The sequence below is a fragment of the Monodelphis domestica genome, chromosome 5, assembly GCF_027887165.1.
Source record: "Monodelphis domestica isolate mMonDom1 chromosome 5, mMonDom1.pri, whole genome shotgun sequence".
Classification (NCBI taxonomy): Eukaryota; Metazoa; Chordata; class Mammalia; order Didelphimorphia; family Didelphidae; genus Monodelphis; species Monodelphis domestica.
This window is the reverse complement of record NC_077231.1, coordinates 26,911,275-26,930,197: the sequence shown is the minus strand read 5'-3', so window position 1 is coordinate 26,930,197 and position 18,923 is coordinate 26,911,275.

Below are 18,923 nucleotides of genomic sequence, written 5' to 3'. Positions count from 1 at the left end.
GTCATATCCCAGCTCCCCCTACCTTTCCAGGCTTTTACACTCAACTCCCTGGCTCTTTTATCCAGTGACACAGGCTTGCCAGCTCTTCCATGAACAAAATTCTCCTTTCAGCTCCCAGCTTTAGGCATTTTCTCTGGCTGTCCCTCAAGACTGGCTCTCCCCATCTCATCTAGGCTGGAAGTGCAGGGACTACCTTCAGGCTGTTGCCCTTTGATTGCAGGGGGATCTTTCATACATCGTTTCCATCTTGGGCCCTTACGTTTTGGTGGGGGGAGGGAAGGGACAGAATTCAGACCTGAAAAATGAAATAAATTTGAATTTTAAAATAGTTTATTTATATCAATTTATGTATATTAATATGTGGGGAAAATGTAATATGTAACTCAAAAAATTATATGCATCATTAGAGTAGTAAGAAGAATCACACATAGGGTACATTTGGGGCATCAAGATGATATGGAGAAGGGGGGGATAGAAAGAAAAAGGGAGGGGTGAATCATTGATGGTACTAAGATATAGTCCAAGAAACAGGGGAGGGGGGAACTAAATAGAATAATCTTTCTCACACAAAGATACACATGGGAAGGGGAGGGGAAGAAAACTCCTATAAGAAGGAGAGGAAGAGAGTTTTTACTTAAACCTTACTCTCAGTGAAATCAACTCTGAGAGGGAAGAGCATCCAGATCCATTGGGATCTTGAATTCTATCTTACCCAACAGGGTAAGGGAGAAGGGAAAACCAAGGGGGGTGGGGTGGGAAGGAACACAAAAAGGGAGGGAACAAAAAGAGAGGGGCTAGAAAGGGAAACATATCAAGGGAGGGGTCTAGGGGGACTACTTTAAAGTAAATCACTGGCTTAAAAGTTTATAGCTTAAGAAGAAAGGTCAGAATTAGGGGAGGATATCAAAATGCTAGGGAGTCCACAAGTGACAATCATAACTTTGAACGTGAATGGGATGAACTCACCCATAAAATATAGATGAATAGCAGCATGGATTAGAATCCAAAACCCTACCATATGTTGTCTTCAAGAAACACACATGAGGTGGGTAGACACTCACAAGGTCAGAATTAAAGAATGGAGTAAGACCTTCTGGGCCTCAACTGATAGAAAGAAGGCAGGAGTTGCAATCATGATATCTGACAAAGCCAAAGCAAAAATAGACCTGATTAAAAGGGATAGGGAAGGTAACTATATTTTGTTAAAAGGGACTTTAGATAATGAGGAAATATCACTAATCAACATGTATGCACCAAATAGTATAGCACCCAAATATCTAATGGAGAAACTAGGCGAATTGAAGGAAGAAATAGACAGTAAAACCATATTAGTGGGAGATCTGAACCAACCACTATCAAATTTAGATAAATCAAATAAAAAAAATAAGAAAGAAGTAAAAGAAGTGAATGAAATCTTATAAAAATTAGAGTTAATAGACATATGGAGAAAAATAAATAGGGACAAAAAGGAAAACACCTTCTTCTCAGCACCACATGGCACATTCACAAAGATTGACCACACACTAGGTCACAGAAACATGGCATACAAATGGAGAAAAGCAGAAATAATAAAGGCAGCCTTTTCAGATCACAAGGCAATAAGAATAATGATCAGTAAGGGTACATGGAAAACCAAATAAAAAATTAATTGGAAATTAAATAATATGATACTCCAAAATCAGTTAGTTAGAGAACAAATCATAGAAACAATTAATAATTTTATCGAAGAAAATGACAATGGTGAGACATCCTTTCAAACCTTATGGGATGCAGCCAAAGCAGTAATCAGAATCAGTAATCCCTGAGTGCATATATTAATAAACTAGGGTGGGCAGAGATCAATGAATTGGAAATGCAAATAAAAAAACTTGAAAGAGAACAAATTAAAACCCCCCAGAAGAAAACCAAACTAGAGATCCTAAAAATTAAGGGAGAAATTAATAAAATCGAAAGTGATAGAACTATTAAACTAATAAATAAGACTAGAAGCTGGTACTTTAAAAAAAACAAACAAAATAGACAAAGTACTAGTCAATCTAATTTAAAAAAGGAAAGAAGAAAAGCAAATTAACAGCATCAAAGATGAAAAGGGGGACATCACCTCCAATGAAGAGGAAATTAAGACAATCATTAAAAATTACTTTTCCCAATTATATGGCAATAAATATACCAATCTAGGCAATATGAACGAATATATACAAAAATATAAACTGCCTAGACTAACAGAAGAAGAAATAGAATTCTTAAATAATCCCATATCAGAAAATGAAATCCAACAGGCCATCAAAGAACTCCCTAAGAAAAAATCCCCAGGGCCTAATGGATTCACAAGTGAATTCTATCAAACATTCAAAGAACAGTTAATCCCAATACTATACAAACTATTTGACATAATAAGCAAAGAGGGAGTTCTACCAAACTCCTTTTATGACACAAACATGGTACTGATTCCAAAACCAGGCAGGTCAAAAACAGAGAAAGAAAACTATAGACCAATCTCCCTAATGAATATAGATGCAAAAATCTTAAATAGGATACTAGTAAAAAGACTCCAGCAAGTCATCAGAAGGGTCATCCACCATGATCAAGTAGGATTTATATCAGGGATGCAGGGCTGGTTCAATATTAGGAAAACCATCCACATAATAGACCATATCAACAAGCAAACCAACAAAAATCTCATGATTATTTCAATAGATGCAGAAAAAGCCTTTGATAAAATACAACACCCATTCCTATTAAAAACACTAGAAAGCATAGGAATAGAAGGGTCGTTCCTAAAAATAATAAACAGTATACATCTAAAACCATCAGCTAATATCATCTGCAATGGGGATAAACTAGATGCATTCCCAATAAGATCAGGAGTGAAACAAGGATGCCCATTATCACCTCTATTATCTGACATTGTACTAGAAACACTAGCAGTAGCAATTAGAGAAGAAAAAGAAATTGAAGGCATTAAAATAGGCAAGGAGGAGACCAAGTTATCGCTCTTTGTGGATGACATGATGGACTACTTAAAGAATCCTAGAGATTCAACCAAAAAGCTAATCGAAATAATCAAAAACTTTAGCAAAGTTGCAGGATACAAAATAAACCCACATAAGTCTTCAGCATTTCTATATATTTCCAACACAGCTCAGCAGCAAAATCTAGAAAGAGAAATCCCATTCAAAATCACCTTAGACAAAATAAAATACCTAAGAATCTATCTCCTGAGACAAACACAGGAACTATATGAACACAACTACAAAACACTCTCCACACAACTAAAACTAGACTTGGGCAATTGGAAAAACATTAACTGCTCATGGGTAGGACGAGCCAATATAATAAAAATGAACATCCGACCCAAACTTATTTATCTATTTAGTGCCATACCCATTGAACTACCAAAATATTTTTTTACTGATTTAGAAAAAACCATAACAAAGTTCATTTGGAATAACAAAAGATCAAGGATATCCAGGGAAATAATGAAAAAAACCACATATGACGGGGGCCTTGCAGTCCCAGACCTTAAACTATATTACAAAGCAGCAGTCATCAAAACAATTTGGTACTGGCTAAGAGACAGAAAGGAGGATCAGTGGAATAGACTTGGGGCAAGTAACCTCAGCACGATAGTATATGATAAGCCCAAAGATCCCAGCTTTTGGAACAAAAATCCACTATTCGATAAAAACTGCTGGGAAAATTGGAAGGCAGTGTGGGAGAGATTAGGTTTGGATCAACACCTCACACCCTACACCAAGATAAATTCAAAATGGGTGAATGACTTAAACATAAAGAAGGAAACGATAAGAAAATTAGGCAAACACAGAATAGTATACATGTCAGACCTTTGGGAGGGGAAAGATTTTAAAACCAAGCAAGACTTAGAAAGAGTCACAAAATGTAAAATAAATAATTTCGACCACATCAAATTAAAAAGCTTTTGTACAAACAAAACCAATGTAACTAAAATTAGAAGGGAAACAACAAATTGAAAAACAATCTTCATAAAAACCTCTGACAAAGGTTTAATTACTCAAATTTACAAAGAACTAAATCAACTGTACAAAAAATCAAGCCATTCGCCAATTGATATATAGGCAAGGGACATGAACAGGCAGTTCTCAGTCAAAGAAATCAAAACTATTAATAAGCACATGAAAAAGTGTTCTAGATCTCTTATAATTAGAGAGATGCAAATCAAAACAACTCTGAGGTATCACCTCAGCAGATTGGCTAACATGACAGCAAAGGAAAGTAGTGAATGCTGGAGGGGATGTGGCAAAGTAGGGACATTAATTCATTGCTGGTGGAGTTGTGAACTGATCCAACCATTCTGGAGGGCAATTTGGAACTATGCCCAAAGGGTGATAAAAGACTGTCTGCCCTTTGATCCAGCCATAGCACTGCTGGGTTTGTACCCCAAAGAGATAATAAGGAAAAAGACTTGTACAAGAATATTCATAGCTGTGCTCTTTGTGGTGGGCAAAAATTGGAAAATGAGGGGATGCCCTTCAATTGGAGAATGGCTGAACAAATTGTGGTATATGTTGGTGATGGAATACTATTGTGCTAAAAGGAATAATAAAGTGGAGGAATTCCATGGGAACTGGAACAACCTCCAGGAAGTGATGCAGAGCGAAAGGAGCAGAACCAGGAAAACATTGTATACAGAGACTGAGACACTGTGGTACAATCGAACATAATGGACTTCTCCATTAGTGGCAATGCAATATCCCTGAACAATCTGCAGGGATCTAGGAGAAAAAACACTATCCACAAGCAGAGGACAAACTGTGGGAGTAAAAACACCGATGAAAAGCAACTGCTTGACTAGAGGGGTTGAGGGGACATGTCTGAGGAGAGACTCTAAATGAACACTCTAATGCAAATACCAACAACATGGAAATGGGTTCGAATCAAGAACACATGTGAAACCCAGTGGAATCATGTGTAGGCTATGGGGGGGGGGGGAGGAAAAGAAAATGATCTTTGTCTCCAGTGAATAATGTTTTGAAATGACCAAATAAAATATTGTTTAAAAAAAAAAGAAGAAAATAAAATTATCCAAAGAAATTAACCCCCCCCCCAAAAAAAGTTTAGCCAAATCCTTTTTGGCCAAAAGTTTGCACATATTATTTCTCCAGTGGGTAAGATATAAATGAATGCAGACTTTCCCAGGGACAGAGCCATTTTTATATCCTCTGTTTCTTATTCTGAGCTTCCCATGATTTTTCCTTGGTTGGATACTCAGCCTACAAAATGGAGCATCTGGGCTCAAATCTCAAGATCTCCCAGGAGGCTGATTCCAATTGTACCCCAATAATACATAATCTGATTTCTTTTCTGGGTGCAGAGTCATCTTAAGCCTCCTTTCCCATTTCTGAGGATGTGCTGGTTTTCTGCCAGCCACCCAGTTGGATAATTCCAGTTAAGCACTCCAAAAGGACCAGCAGGATCTCTTTCTTGGTCCAGCACTTCTTTGAGGATGCATGAGATCTTGTGGTCACATCGCTTTGACTGTGGCAGATCTACTGATCTTCAGCTTAGTCGTTCCTCAAGCCTGGAAGTCTCTCTAAAGGCATAAAGAAAGATCAGGTTTTTAGACATTCAAGAAGTCACCACCGAAAGACAGAAACACCAAACGTATCACTTTGGGCCAGTTGGGAATCCCTCAAGGGTGAGTGACAGGGTTATGGAAACCCCAGAGGAGCTGAGAACAATAAATTGGACAAGTAGGCCCTGGAGTGATGTGCTATCCACTGCTGATCAGGTAAGGGAAGCTACCATAATGAGCTTACTCTCCCTTGCTGTCAGAGATGATGCATCCTCACTCTTCCCTCGGATCACCACTGGCCTAGTCTAAAGGCAGGGCTCATACTTACACTGTTTCAGGTTTATCCTATATACAACCTGAGGGCTGCTCACCCAGACATGAACAGACAAGCACAAAATACCTTTCTTTGAGTTTCTGAAAGACCTGACCTCTCTCCCGTCTCTCCTCTCTCCTCTCCCCCTCTCTGTCTCTCTCTCTAATGGTCAGATTCCATAAGCCCAATCAGAAGTCAGAAAGCCTGGGAAGTTCTTCTCCAAAAGATTCCTATCAGGGTTGAAAACGTCGATCATTTTTGTTTAGTTGGCCATAGAAACCTTCTGAAGAAAAGGGGTCCTGGATTCCTGTTAGGGAACAGAAGAAATTTCATGAGAAAGCAAGGACAAGTAGGCCAGTTTGCAAAGTACATCGAGAATTGATCGTCTTCGTAACCAGGGTTTTGCTCTGTGCATGAACAAATCACTTAACGTAGAGGCAGCCTCCTGGAAAATACCTGCTACTAGGATCTACTTCTTCTCTTTTTAAAAAAAATTTAATAACATTTCCTCATAAGTTTTCTGAAGTTATATAATCCAAATTGTTTCCTTCTCTACTCCAGGAGCTGACAAGCAATTCGGTCCAGGTTATACATGTATTATCATGCAAAATATATTTCCATATTATTCATTTTTGTAAGTGAATAATCTTATAAAGCCCAAACCCCCAAACATAAAGTGAGAAATTGTAAGCTTTCATCTGCGTTCCGACTCCAATAGTTCTTTCTCTGGAGGTGGATCTTTGTCCCAAGTCCCTCAGAACTGTCCTGGATCGTTGTATTGCTGATAATAGCTAAGTCTATCACATTCGATGATTCCACAGTATTGCTGTTACTGTGTACGATATTCGATATTCTCCTGGTTCTGCTTATTTCACTCTGCATCAGTTCATGTTGGTTTTTCCAGCTCTTTCTGAAACTATTAGGGACTTGCTTCTAAGAGAAGACATTCTGTGTCCCTCTATTATAAGTAGAAGTGGCTTCTTTCCAGTGCCTGAAGAGCCAGAACAAATTGTCTTTAAAAACTTCAAGACTGGGATATTCTCTTTCCAATGGCATTCAAAGGGAGTGAAGAGCACGTTCACCCACAATATGGGTGCCATGACATGACTAAGAGAAGGGAAGGTCTATCTTCCTTTGTTCCCTCTTTTACCCTGGGGCTTCAAGGTCCAGCACAGGGTCTGGTCTAGTTTGATTCGCTTGTTATTTTTAATTGTAGGTATGTGTGATAGAATCTCCACTGGACCTGGTCCTAGGTTCAAGGAGAAACATTTCTTGGGTAGCCTTCAAAATCCATCCTGGAATACTGGTTCCAATGTCACCAAGGCTTGAATTTGGGTCCAGTAGGGACCTGTATCTAGAACTGAAAAGCACCAATGAAACAACACAAACCATATACTTCAAGCCCAATTTGGAGCCATAGACAAAAGGAGAGGAGGAAAAAAAGTAATCCTTCCTTTTACCCAGTCAGTTCATTCATAGTGCCCAAAATGGAGGCGAATATGGCCTTCACCCCCTTTGGATGCCATGGGAAAGAGAATATCTCAATTTCAAAGTTTTGTTTTGTTTTTTAATATGTAGCCTGTTCTGGCTATTCTGATACTTAGATTCATGTGGCAGGGAGCACAGCATATCTATTTTTTTTTTAAACTTCTTACCTTCTGCCTTAGTGTCAGTTCTAAGACTGAAGAGCAGCAAGAGTAAGGCAATTGGGATTAAGTGACTTGCCCAGGGTCACACAGCTAAGAAATGTCTGAGTTCCCATTTGAACTCGGGTCCTCCTGATTTCAGGCCTGGTGAGGCACCTTACCAAAGAGTTCTGACGATTTACCGCTCTTTAACATCATTTGATTGTTGGTTGTTGTCCTTTGGATTCGATGGATTTAATCGAGGCAGAATTGCACAGTCATTGGCCTCCCTCTCTCTTCCAAAGTCCAGTGACAAGACAAAAGTGAATACAGCAGATGACCTTGGCTTCTTCAGTGTCGGACTGAGCTCTCAGCATCTCACAGTGCCTATTTCTGCTGCTTTCATGCCAATTGTAATCAATTGCTCTCATCCATACATTCCATGTGGGGTAGACACTTCCCCCACTCACGGAGGGCGTTGCCGGAATTGTCATAGCTTCTGAAAAAGAGCAACGCTTTTATTTCCTTTCTTCTTTGCCCATATCTACTCCCTCAGCTCTTTTTTTACTTTATTTTTATAGCAAATCTTTCTAGAAATAAATCAAATAGTGGTGGTAATAGTGAATATTCTTACTTTACCTTTGATTTCACTGGAAAGGCTGTAATAATTTCTCCGTTATACATAATGCTGTCTCTTGGCTTTAGAAAGATATCTTAAGGAAAATCCATTTGTTCTTATGCTTTATTTTTTTTTTAAGCAGAAATGAGTATTAACAGTTTGTTAATGTATACATTGGTAAAATCACATGACATTTATTTATTTTTAGTAATATGGTCCATTCTGTTTATAGTTTTTCTATTATTGAAACAACTCTACATTCCTGATATAAATTCTACTTGGTCAGAATATAATAATAATATTGAAAAATATTGCTGGAGCTTCTTTGGCCATATTTAAAAAAATTTTATTTTTTCTCATTGCGTGTAATTTTTTTAATATTGGTTTTCTAAAATTTTGAGTTTCAAGTTCCCTTCCCTCTCTTCTCACTGAGAAGGCAAACAATTTGATGTAGCTTATATACAGGTGCAGTCATGCAAACATTTCCATATTAGTCATGTTGTGAAAGAAAACACAGGCCAAAAAACCAAACAACAGGAAAATAAAATTGGTGTTTTTTTAAAGTATGTTTTGATCTGCATTCAGACTCCATCTGTTCTTTCTCTGGAGGTGGAATTGTCTTGGATCATTGTATTGCTGAGCATAGCTGAATAAATTTGCAGTTGATCACTGATATAATATTGCTGTTGCTGTGTACAATGTTCTACTGGTTTTGCTCATTTCAATTTGTATCAGTTCATGTAAATCTTTCCGGATTTTACTGAAAGCTTCCTGCTTATTATTTCTCTTTTTTCCCCCCAATTTAAAAATTATTTTATTTGGTTATTTTCAAACATTATTCATTGGAAACAAAGATCATTTTCTTTTCTTCTCTCCTCTCCCTCCCACAGCCCCTCCCCTAGCCAACGCACAATTCCACTGGGTATCACATGTGTCCTTGCTTCAAACCCATTTCCATGTTGTTGGTATTTGTATTAGGGTGTTCATTTAGAGTCTCTCCTCATTCCTCATTCCTGTCCTTATTATTTCTTATAACATAATAGTATTCCATCACAATCATATGTCACAACTTGTTTAGCCATTCCCCAATTAATGGGTAGCCCATCAATTTCCAATTTTTTGACACTACAAAAAGAGCTGCTATAAATATTTTTTAGACATACAGATCTTTTTCCTTGTTTTTAAATCTTTTGTGGATACAGATCTAGTCATGGTTTTACTAGGGCAAAGAGCATCTACTGATAGGGGTCTCATATCTAAAATATATAGAGAACTTTATCAAATTTATAAGAGTAGGAGCCATCCCCAAACTGGTAAATGAGCAAGAAATGTGAATAGACAGTTTTCAGATAAAGAAAACAAAGCCATATGTTAGGTATGTGAAAAAATGCTCTAAATCACTATGATTAAAGAAATCCAAACTGAAACAATTCTGTGAAACCACTCAACAGATTGGCTAAAATGATAAACATTGGAGGGGATATGGAAAAATGGGGACACTAATACTGTGAACTTTAAATTATTCCGCCCTACTTAGATCTTACTTTATGGTGAAGATAAAATTGTAATCTCCTGATTGAACAATGAAGGTACTTAGTTCTTACTTTATAGTGAAGCCAGAACTTTAAGCTATGTCTATTTTTAGATCTTAATACAAAAAGGTGTTAAGTAACTATAAAGGGTAAATTAATTTAAAAAAAGGTTAAGTAACTAACAAAAGGTGAACTTAAAGAAGTGTTAAGTGTTAAGTTAAGTTAAGTGTTATATAATCTATAATCAAAGAAGATGAGAACTAAAGAAAGGGCAGTCCTGGAGAAAAGCTCTCTGATGGGACTGGTAGACATGGAAATTGAGAGGAGGGGACACAAGAGTAAAAGGTCTATATATTTCACATCACTTCCTCTCTCTGGTACCTTTTTGCGGAGGAGAGGTGGCTGGTGGCAGCATGCTGGGCCTTTAGGCATCTTGGTGTGGCTACAGCTATTGTCCAGTTTGGTGGTGAGTTTCTGGCTGAGTTTTTCCTCCTTTACTTTCTAAACTTTATCCTCTTAGAAGCCTCTAATCTCCTTCAGAGACCTTGTGGCGGAGATCTTGAATTCCCCCAGCACAGACCAGGCGGGAGAAATCCTATATTCTCTTCCCTCTTCCTCTTTAAATCCTTCCTTCTATATTAATTAAAATTACCATAAATTTCCAGACTGACTTAGGTATTTTATTTGGGATTTTTCCCTGGCAACCAATTAATTTAGATTTTAAGTCACAACCCTAAAATTATCTTTACAGTCTTTACTGTTAGTGGAATTGTGAACTGATTTTGGAGAGCAATTTGAAATTATTCTCATACAGGTCTATTCCCAAGGAAATCAGGGGAAAAAAGGAAAAGAACATATATTCCAAAATATTTATGGCAGCTCACTTTGTGGTGGAAAAGAACTAAAAGTTGAAAGGACGCCCATCAAATCGGGAATGACTGAACAAATTGTGGCACATGATTGTGATGGAATACTACTGCCTCAAAAGAAATGATGAGCAGGCTAATTTTCAAAAACTTGGAAAGAACTATAAGGGATTTTGAACAATGAAATTAGTAGAATCAAGAGAACATTATACACATAAAATGTGATTTAATACTTAAAGAATAACTTGTGAATGTTACCTTCAGAGAATGAACTGAAAAATGGAAACACAAAAGACATAATTTACATATTAGAGTCTGTCTCCCAGATGACACCTTCTTTATTGCAGGGAGGGGAAGGAGAAGGTGAAACACTTATAAATACATTCCATTAAAATTTTTTAATTGGCCTAATGATAAAAAAACGCACAAAACTTCACTGAAGAAAAAAACTTAAAATGCAGAATTGACCAAATGCAAAAAGGTACAAAAGCTCACTAAAGAAAATAATTTCTTAAAAATTAAAATCAGGCAAGTGGAAGCTAATGACACTATGAGACTTCAAAAACAATCAAACTCAAAAGAATGAAAAAAAAATAGATGAAAATGTGAAATATCTCATTGGAAAAACAACTGACCTGAAAAATAAACTCAGGAGAGATTATTGAACAATTATTGGACTGCCTAAAAGGCACAATCCAAGAAAGAGCCTAGACATCATCTTTCAAGAAATTATCAAGGAAAACTGTCCTAATATTCTAGAACCATATGGTAAAATAGAAATGGGAAGAATACACCAATCACCTCCGGAAAGAGATTCCAAAATGAAAACTCTCAAGAACATTATAGCCCAAATCCACAGCTTCTACATTCAGGAGAAAATATTACAAATGGTGAAAAAGAAAGAATTCTAATATAATGGAGCCATAGTAAGGACAACCCAAGATTTAGAAACTTATACATTAAAGGAGCAGAGGGTTTGGAATATGATGTTCTGGAGGGCAAAGGAGCTAAAATTATAATCAAGAATCATCTATCCAGCAAAGCTGAATATAATCCTTCTGGAGGGGGAAATGGATATTCAATGAAATAGAGGATTTTTAAGCATTCCTGATGAAAAGACCAGAGCTGAATAGAAATTTTGACTTTCAAATTCAAGAATCAAAAAAATGATAAAAAGGTAGACAAGAAAGATAAATCATAAGACAGTCAATAACATAACTTTTTTTTCCAAAAATAACCTTTTACAACCCTAGGTAAGAAAATGATACTATAACTGCTAAGAACTTTATCATTATTAGGGCAGTTAGAAGAAGTATACATAGATAGAGGGCATAGATGTAAATTGAATATGATGGGATGATATGTAAAAAAATAAAATGAAGGGGTAAGAAAGAGGAATGCAGGGGGCAGCTGGGCAGCTCAGTGTGTTGAGAGCCAGGCCTAGAGATGGGAGGTCCTAGGTTCAAATCTGACCTCAGACACTTCCCAGCTGTGTGACCCTGGGCAAGTCACTTGGCCCCCATTGCCTAGCCCTTATACAGTATTGACTCCAAGAAGGTAAGGGTTTAAAAAAAAAAAAGAGGAATACACTTAGAGAAGGGAGAAGAGAGAGGTACAGTGGGGTAAATTATTGCACATAAAAGAGGCATGAAAGAGCTTTTATAGTAGAGAAGATGGGCAGGGGAGGGGAAGCACTTGAACCATACTCTCATCAGAATTAGCTCAAAGAGGGAATAACAATACACACTCATTTGGATGTAAAAAGCTATCTCATCCTAAAGGAAAGTAGGAGGAGAAGAGGGTAAGAAAAGGGGGGGGGGGGGCAGCTGGGTAGCTCTGTGGATTGAGAGCCAGGCCTAGAAATGAGAGATCCTAAATTCAAATCTGGCCTCAAACACTTCCTAGCTGTGTGACCCTGGGCAAGTCACTTAACCCCCATTGCCTAGCCCTTACCACTCTTCTGCCTTGGAGCCAATACACAGCATTGATTCCAAGACAGAAGGTAAGGGTTTCTAAAAAAAGAAAAAAGAAGAAGAAAAGGAGAGGGCTGATCAAAGGGAGGCCAGATTGGGGGAGGTGGTGTCACAAAACACTTTTGAGGATGGACAGGATGAAAAAGGAGAGAGAGAGAGAGAGAGAATAGAATAAATGTGGTGAGGGGGTGGAGAAATAGGATTGAAGTAAATACATAGTAATCACTGTGAAAAAAATGATGTTTCTCTGATAAAGGACTCATTTTAAAAATATGTAGAGAACCGAATCAAATGTATAAAAATATAATTCATTCCCCAGCTGATAAATGGTCAAAGGCTATGAATAAGCAACTTTCAGATGAAATAATCAATACTATCTATAGTGCATGGATAGAATTTTGCTCCCCAGGGACTTTCTTTCCCAACATTCCTTTTGCATATTTATGCCAACGTACTAATGTATGGCATTAGTGGTGGTTGGGTGAGTGCCAGGCAGGAGAATTTTACTCACATGACTTAACTCAGGTTTTTACTTTTATTCTTGTATTTCTTCTACTTCAAGTGATTATTAATAAATCTTATAAAATATACTTGGAGTTATTGGATATTAATTTAAATTTTATAATAGTTATATGAAAAAATGCTTTAAATCACTATTGAATAGAGAAATGCAAATTAAAACAACTCTGAGGTATTGCATACCTGTCAGTTTGGCTAAAATGATAGAAGGGGAGCACTGTATGCAGAGATTGATTCACTGTGGCACAATCGAATATAAAAGACTTCTCTACTAGCAGCTATGCAACAATCCAGGACAATTCAGAGGGATTTATGAGAAAGAACGCCATCCACATCCAGAGAAAGAACTGTGGGAGCGGAAACAGAAGAAAAACAACTGCTTGATCACATGGGTTGAGGGGATATGACTGGGATGTAGACTCTAAAGGATCACCCTGGTGCAAATATTAATAATATGGAAATAGGTCTTGATCAATGACCCAGTGAAATTGTTCATTGGCTATGGGAGAGGGTTGGGAGGAGGGAAGGGAAAGAGCATGAATCTTGTAACCATGGGAAAATATTCTAAATTAACTAATTAAATAAAATTTTCCAAATGAATAAATAAATAAAATGATAGAAGGGGAAAAACAACAAATGTTAGAGGGGAAGTTGAGATTCTACTGTAATTGTTGCTGAAGTTGTGAACTGATTCAACCATTCCAAAGGGCAATTTTGAACTATGCCCAAAGGCCTATAAAACCATGCTTACCCTTTGATCCAGAAATACCACTACTAGGTCTATACCCCAAGGAGTTAAAAACAAAAAAGAAAAGAAACTTCATGTAAAAAAGATTTATAGCAGTTTTGTGTATATGTGTGTGTGTGTGTGTGTGTGTGTGTTGGCAAAGAATTGGAAATTGAGGGCATGCCCATCAACTGGGGAATGGTTAAACAAATTGGGGTATATGGTTGGATGGAATACTATTGTGCTATAGGAAAAACCTGAAAAGACTTACATGAATTGATGCAAGGTGAAATGAGAAGAACTAGGAGAATGTTGTACACAAGAAGAACAAAATTATAAATGACTTTGCTATTCTTAGCAATATAATGATCCAAAGCCATTCCAAAGGACTTCTGATAAAAAATGTTATCTACCATCAGAGAAAGAACAGATGGAATCTGAATGCAGATTAAAGCATACTTCTAAAAACTTTATTTTCCTTTTTTTTTAATCTGTGTTTTCTTTCATAGCATGACTAATACGGAAATGTGTTTTGCATGACTGCACATGTATATGCTATATCATATTTCTTGCTGTCTCAGGGAAGGGGGAAGGGAGAGAAGAAGGGAGAGAATTTGTAACCAAAAATTTTATAACACAAAAGTTTAAATTGTTTTTACATATAATTGGAAAAAATAAAATGTTAAAGGTTAATTTTAAAAATAAAAGATACCATAGATCAGTGATAGTGAACCTTTTAGAGACCAAGTGCCCAAAGTGCAAGCCTCATGCTGCATGTGAGCTGCCCCTTATCCCAGACAGGGGAGGGAGGAAGCACTCCCATTGGGCTACTGGACAGAGTGGCAGGTCATGTGAGAAATGTTCTCAGGTGTGATGGAGAGGGGGAAGGGAGCAGCCCCCTCTGGCAAGCATGCCATAGGTTTGCCCAACACAGCCATAGACAATGAAGAAATATTTTAAAATTTTACATTAAGTTCCTCTGATAAAGGCTTAATCTATCAGATATATACTGCATCAAATTTATAAAAACAAGAGCCATTCCCCAATTGGCAAATAGTCAAAGAGTAGAAGAAATCAAAGCTATCTATAGTCATGTGAAAAAAAATGCTCTAAGTCACTCTTGATTAGAAAAATACAAATTAAAACAACTTTGAGGTACCATCTCCAGAAATGACAAATGTTGGAGGGGATAAGGTAGGAAACAGAGTAAAGAACTACTGTTCAAATAGTGAACTGGTCCAACCATCCTGGAACTATGGGCTGTAAACTATACATACCAACCACTATGAAGTCTATACCCCAGAAATCAAATAAAAGGAAAAGGACTTATAGGTGTAAAAATATTAATGGCAGCTCTTTTTGTGGTGCCAAAGAATTGGAAAATGAGAAAATACTCATCATTTGGGGAATGGCTGAACAAGGAATGACTGAACAAATTGTAGCATCTGATTGTGATGGAGTGCTACTATACTATAAGAAATGCCAAGGTGCTACTCTCAGCATTCCACTGATCTGGGATAATCCTGAAAGACTTATGGGGAAAGCTATCCACCTCCAGAAAAAGAACTGTTGGAATCATCTTTCACATCACTGTATTTATGGTTTTATTTTGGGGTTTTGAGTATGTATAAGTTTGCTCTTACAACAACAACCAATCTGGAAGTGTGTTTTGTATGACAATTAAAAAAAAAAAAGAAATGCCAAGGTGGGTGGTTTGAAAAAAAAAGTCAAGATCTATGTGAACTGATGCAAAGTGAAGTGAGAAAAACCAAGAGATCAATGTACACAATGACAGCAATGTTCTAATGATGATCAACTAGGAAAAATAGATCAATATTTATGAATTAAAGATAGATTTTATTATTATATGTTATTTTTTCTTTTTTAAATATTATTAGTATATATTAAATTAAAATAGATTAATAATTGTAAATGATCAAGACAATTCCAGAGGACTCATAATGAAAATATACTATCCACCTCCAAAGAGAATGATGAACATTTGAGTGCAAGTGGAAATATACTTTTCTCACTTTCTTTTTCTTGCATTAAAAAAAAAAACATGGCTAATATGGAAATACATTTTGCATGAATTCACATGTATAATTGATATCATATTTCTTGTCTTCTTAGTGAGGAGGGAAGGTGGGGGAGGAGGGAGAGAATTTAGAACTCAAAATTTAAAAAGAAAAAATGTGAGAATATATAATTTTTAAAAATTAAAAGTTTAAAATAAATAATTTTTTAAAAGCATATATGCTCCACAAAATAGATCAATTCAGGAATGGTTAAACAACTTAAATATGAATGTATTGGAATATTACAATATTACTCTGCTATATAAATTATGAATAACAAAAATACAGAAAAGTGTGGAAAGTTTTTTTTTTCACTCTGTGGCAGTGAAATAAGCAGAACCAATAAAGTGATCATATACAATGACCACTGCTAAATAGAAAGAACAACCACACAACAAAATCAAAACTGAATGTCACAAAATGACAATAAATTAACAGGGCTGCAAAAAGGCATATGAGAAGACATCCATACTCCATTCAGCCCTTTGCACAAGTGGGAGGTCCAGGAGTGGGTACATTGATTATATTTTCAAACTTTTGGGATATATTGACAAGTTTTTATGATTTTCCCCCTTTGTTCTTTGTTTTATTTTTTATGATATTTTTATTTGTTATATGAGGTGACTCTTAGGAAGCAAAAGGGAAAGGATACTGGGAAAATAGTGATTTTAAAAAAGATATTATTAAATAAATTTTTAAAAAGAAATGCCATTCTCCTTTCTATTCCTATTAAGTAATCATCAGAGGTCTAGCATATCTAACTTTTCTTTTTTTTTTAACACTTATCTTCTATCTTAGAATCAATACTGTGTATTGGTTCCAAGGCAGAAGAGTGATAAGAGCTAGGCAATGGAGGTTAAGTGACTTACCCAGAATTACACAGCTAGGAAATGTCTGAAGTCACATTTGAACCCAGGACTTTGAGTCTCTAAATCTGGTTCTCAATCTATTGAGCCACCTAGCTACTCCCATATCTTACTTTTCTAAAGTTCTATTCAGGTACTTAACATTTTTCTCATTTATATTTTTGTTTTATTTATTTAAGTATAAAAAGTATACATTGAGTTCCTCAACTATTTTAGTTATGATGTCTAGTTCTCTATGTAATTTTATTCATTTTTTCTTAGATGCTATGCCATTTGGTGCATATATATTAAGCTATGATATTATTGTATTATCTATGGGTGCCTTTAAATTTTCCTTTTAGCCATGTCAATATTTGCTGTTGCTTTGTCTGAGATTATGATTGCTATTTCTGCCTCTTTGAGTTCAATTGAAGCATAATAAATTTTGCTCCAGCACCTCATTTTAACTATTGTAAATATATTTCAAGTGTGTTCCTTACAAACAACATATAGTCGCATTCTGGTGACTGCCATCTTCTTCCATTTTATGGGTGAATTTATCCATTCACAATCACAATTATGATAGCTAATTGTATACTCCCTCCATCATCATGTCCTCTCTTGACCCCCTGTCTTCATCTTTACAGAGAAGAAGAAAGTGGAGGTAGGGAAGGAATGTTATTAACACTAGTAAAATCTGTAATTGAAGCTATGTGCTTTTACTTCACTCCTCCTCTCCTCTCACCAAATTCTCCCTTTAAAATATCGATCATTTTAAGTTGAAGTTTGTTCTGCTTGTTGATATTCCTTCTCCAACTCTCCTCTCCTTTAGAGTTTCTTCATCCTTTCCCTGCTGAATTTGCTGTCCTTCTTTGTCTCTGTCTCCCTGTTCAACATTCCTTTGTCTAGTTCAGATGAAAATGAGGTCTGAGTGATGGTCACTCTTCATAACCTTTCCTCCATTTTAATAGAATGTATATGCTTCTCCTACTTCTCAAAGGAGAGAACATTATGAGAAAAATATACTCCCTCCTTTCCCTCATTTTCTTCCTATATATTCCTCTTCCTTTCCCTTTTTCTTCTTCTTTTAAGACAATCCAAAACAAGAACAAAATCATCTTTTTGATTCCCTGTATGACTCTTGAAGTCATTAGAATTCTATGAGGACCCTTGGCTTTTCTCCCTGAAATCACTTCATAATTTAGTCACTTCTGGTTGGCAAAATGTATTTTCCTTTCTACCTTTCATTGATTCCTGTGTTTGCATTAACTTTGTACCAACTCTGGCCTTTTCAATAGCAAAACATGAAAGTCCTCTACTTCATTAAAAATCTATTGTTTCCCTGTTGGATTATACTGTCCTGCTGGGTAAATTATATTCCATTGGAACCCTTTACAATGCTGGATGCTGGGTGGTCTTCTGTCATGGGCTTTCTTGACCAAGGGAATGTGTGATCTGTTCCCACTAAGACTCACCAGGTCAGTGTGCAGCCCAGGGCTTCCACTCTGCTTATCTGTCCTTTTTCTAGATTCTCAGACAAAACCCCTCTTGCAGTATCTGTAGCTGCTGGCTGTCTTTTTGGGTAGTCTTCTACCCAATAAAGCTTACTTATCTTTCTCTCCAGATTTCTTGGCCATTGCTCTTTCTAATCTATCTCATTGTTTGAGAGAAGTGGCAAATCTGAATTCCTTGAAGACTTTTCATCCTCAATCTTAACTCAAAATCCATTCCTACCTTCCGTAATGTCTCAGATGCCACCTCTTCTCTCTACTTGAACCACAACTACTTAGTTTAGCTTAGATCTTCATCACCTCTTGCCTGGATACCTGCCAGGCTCCTAATTCGGCTTTACTTCTCCAGTGTCTCTCTTCAATAAATCTTCCCCACAGCTACCAAAGTGATATCCCTAAAGCATGGACCTGACTCTTTGGCTCCCGAGTTCTAGGAGGTTCAGGGGCCTGCTAATTGCCTTTAGGATCAAATGCAAGATGTTTTCCTGGGCACTAGAGTTTGGTTCTACCCCAGCTTTCCAGGCTACTCATGCTCCATTCCAGCCCAAATGGCTTCTGGTTATTCCTTGTGTACAGCATCCCAGCCCTCTCTTCCATGCCTCTCTATGGGCTGTTCTCAACGCCTCCCCTTCCAACCTCTCCCTTCATCAATTCCTTTTGGAGCTTCAAAGTTGAAGGGCCGAGCCCTTTTTTGATTTCTCTTTCTTGATTCTTGATTTCTCAATCAGCTCCCCAAAAAGCACTACGGCAATTGGCTGTCC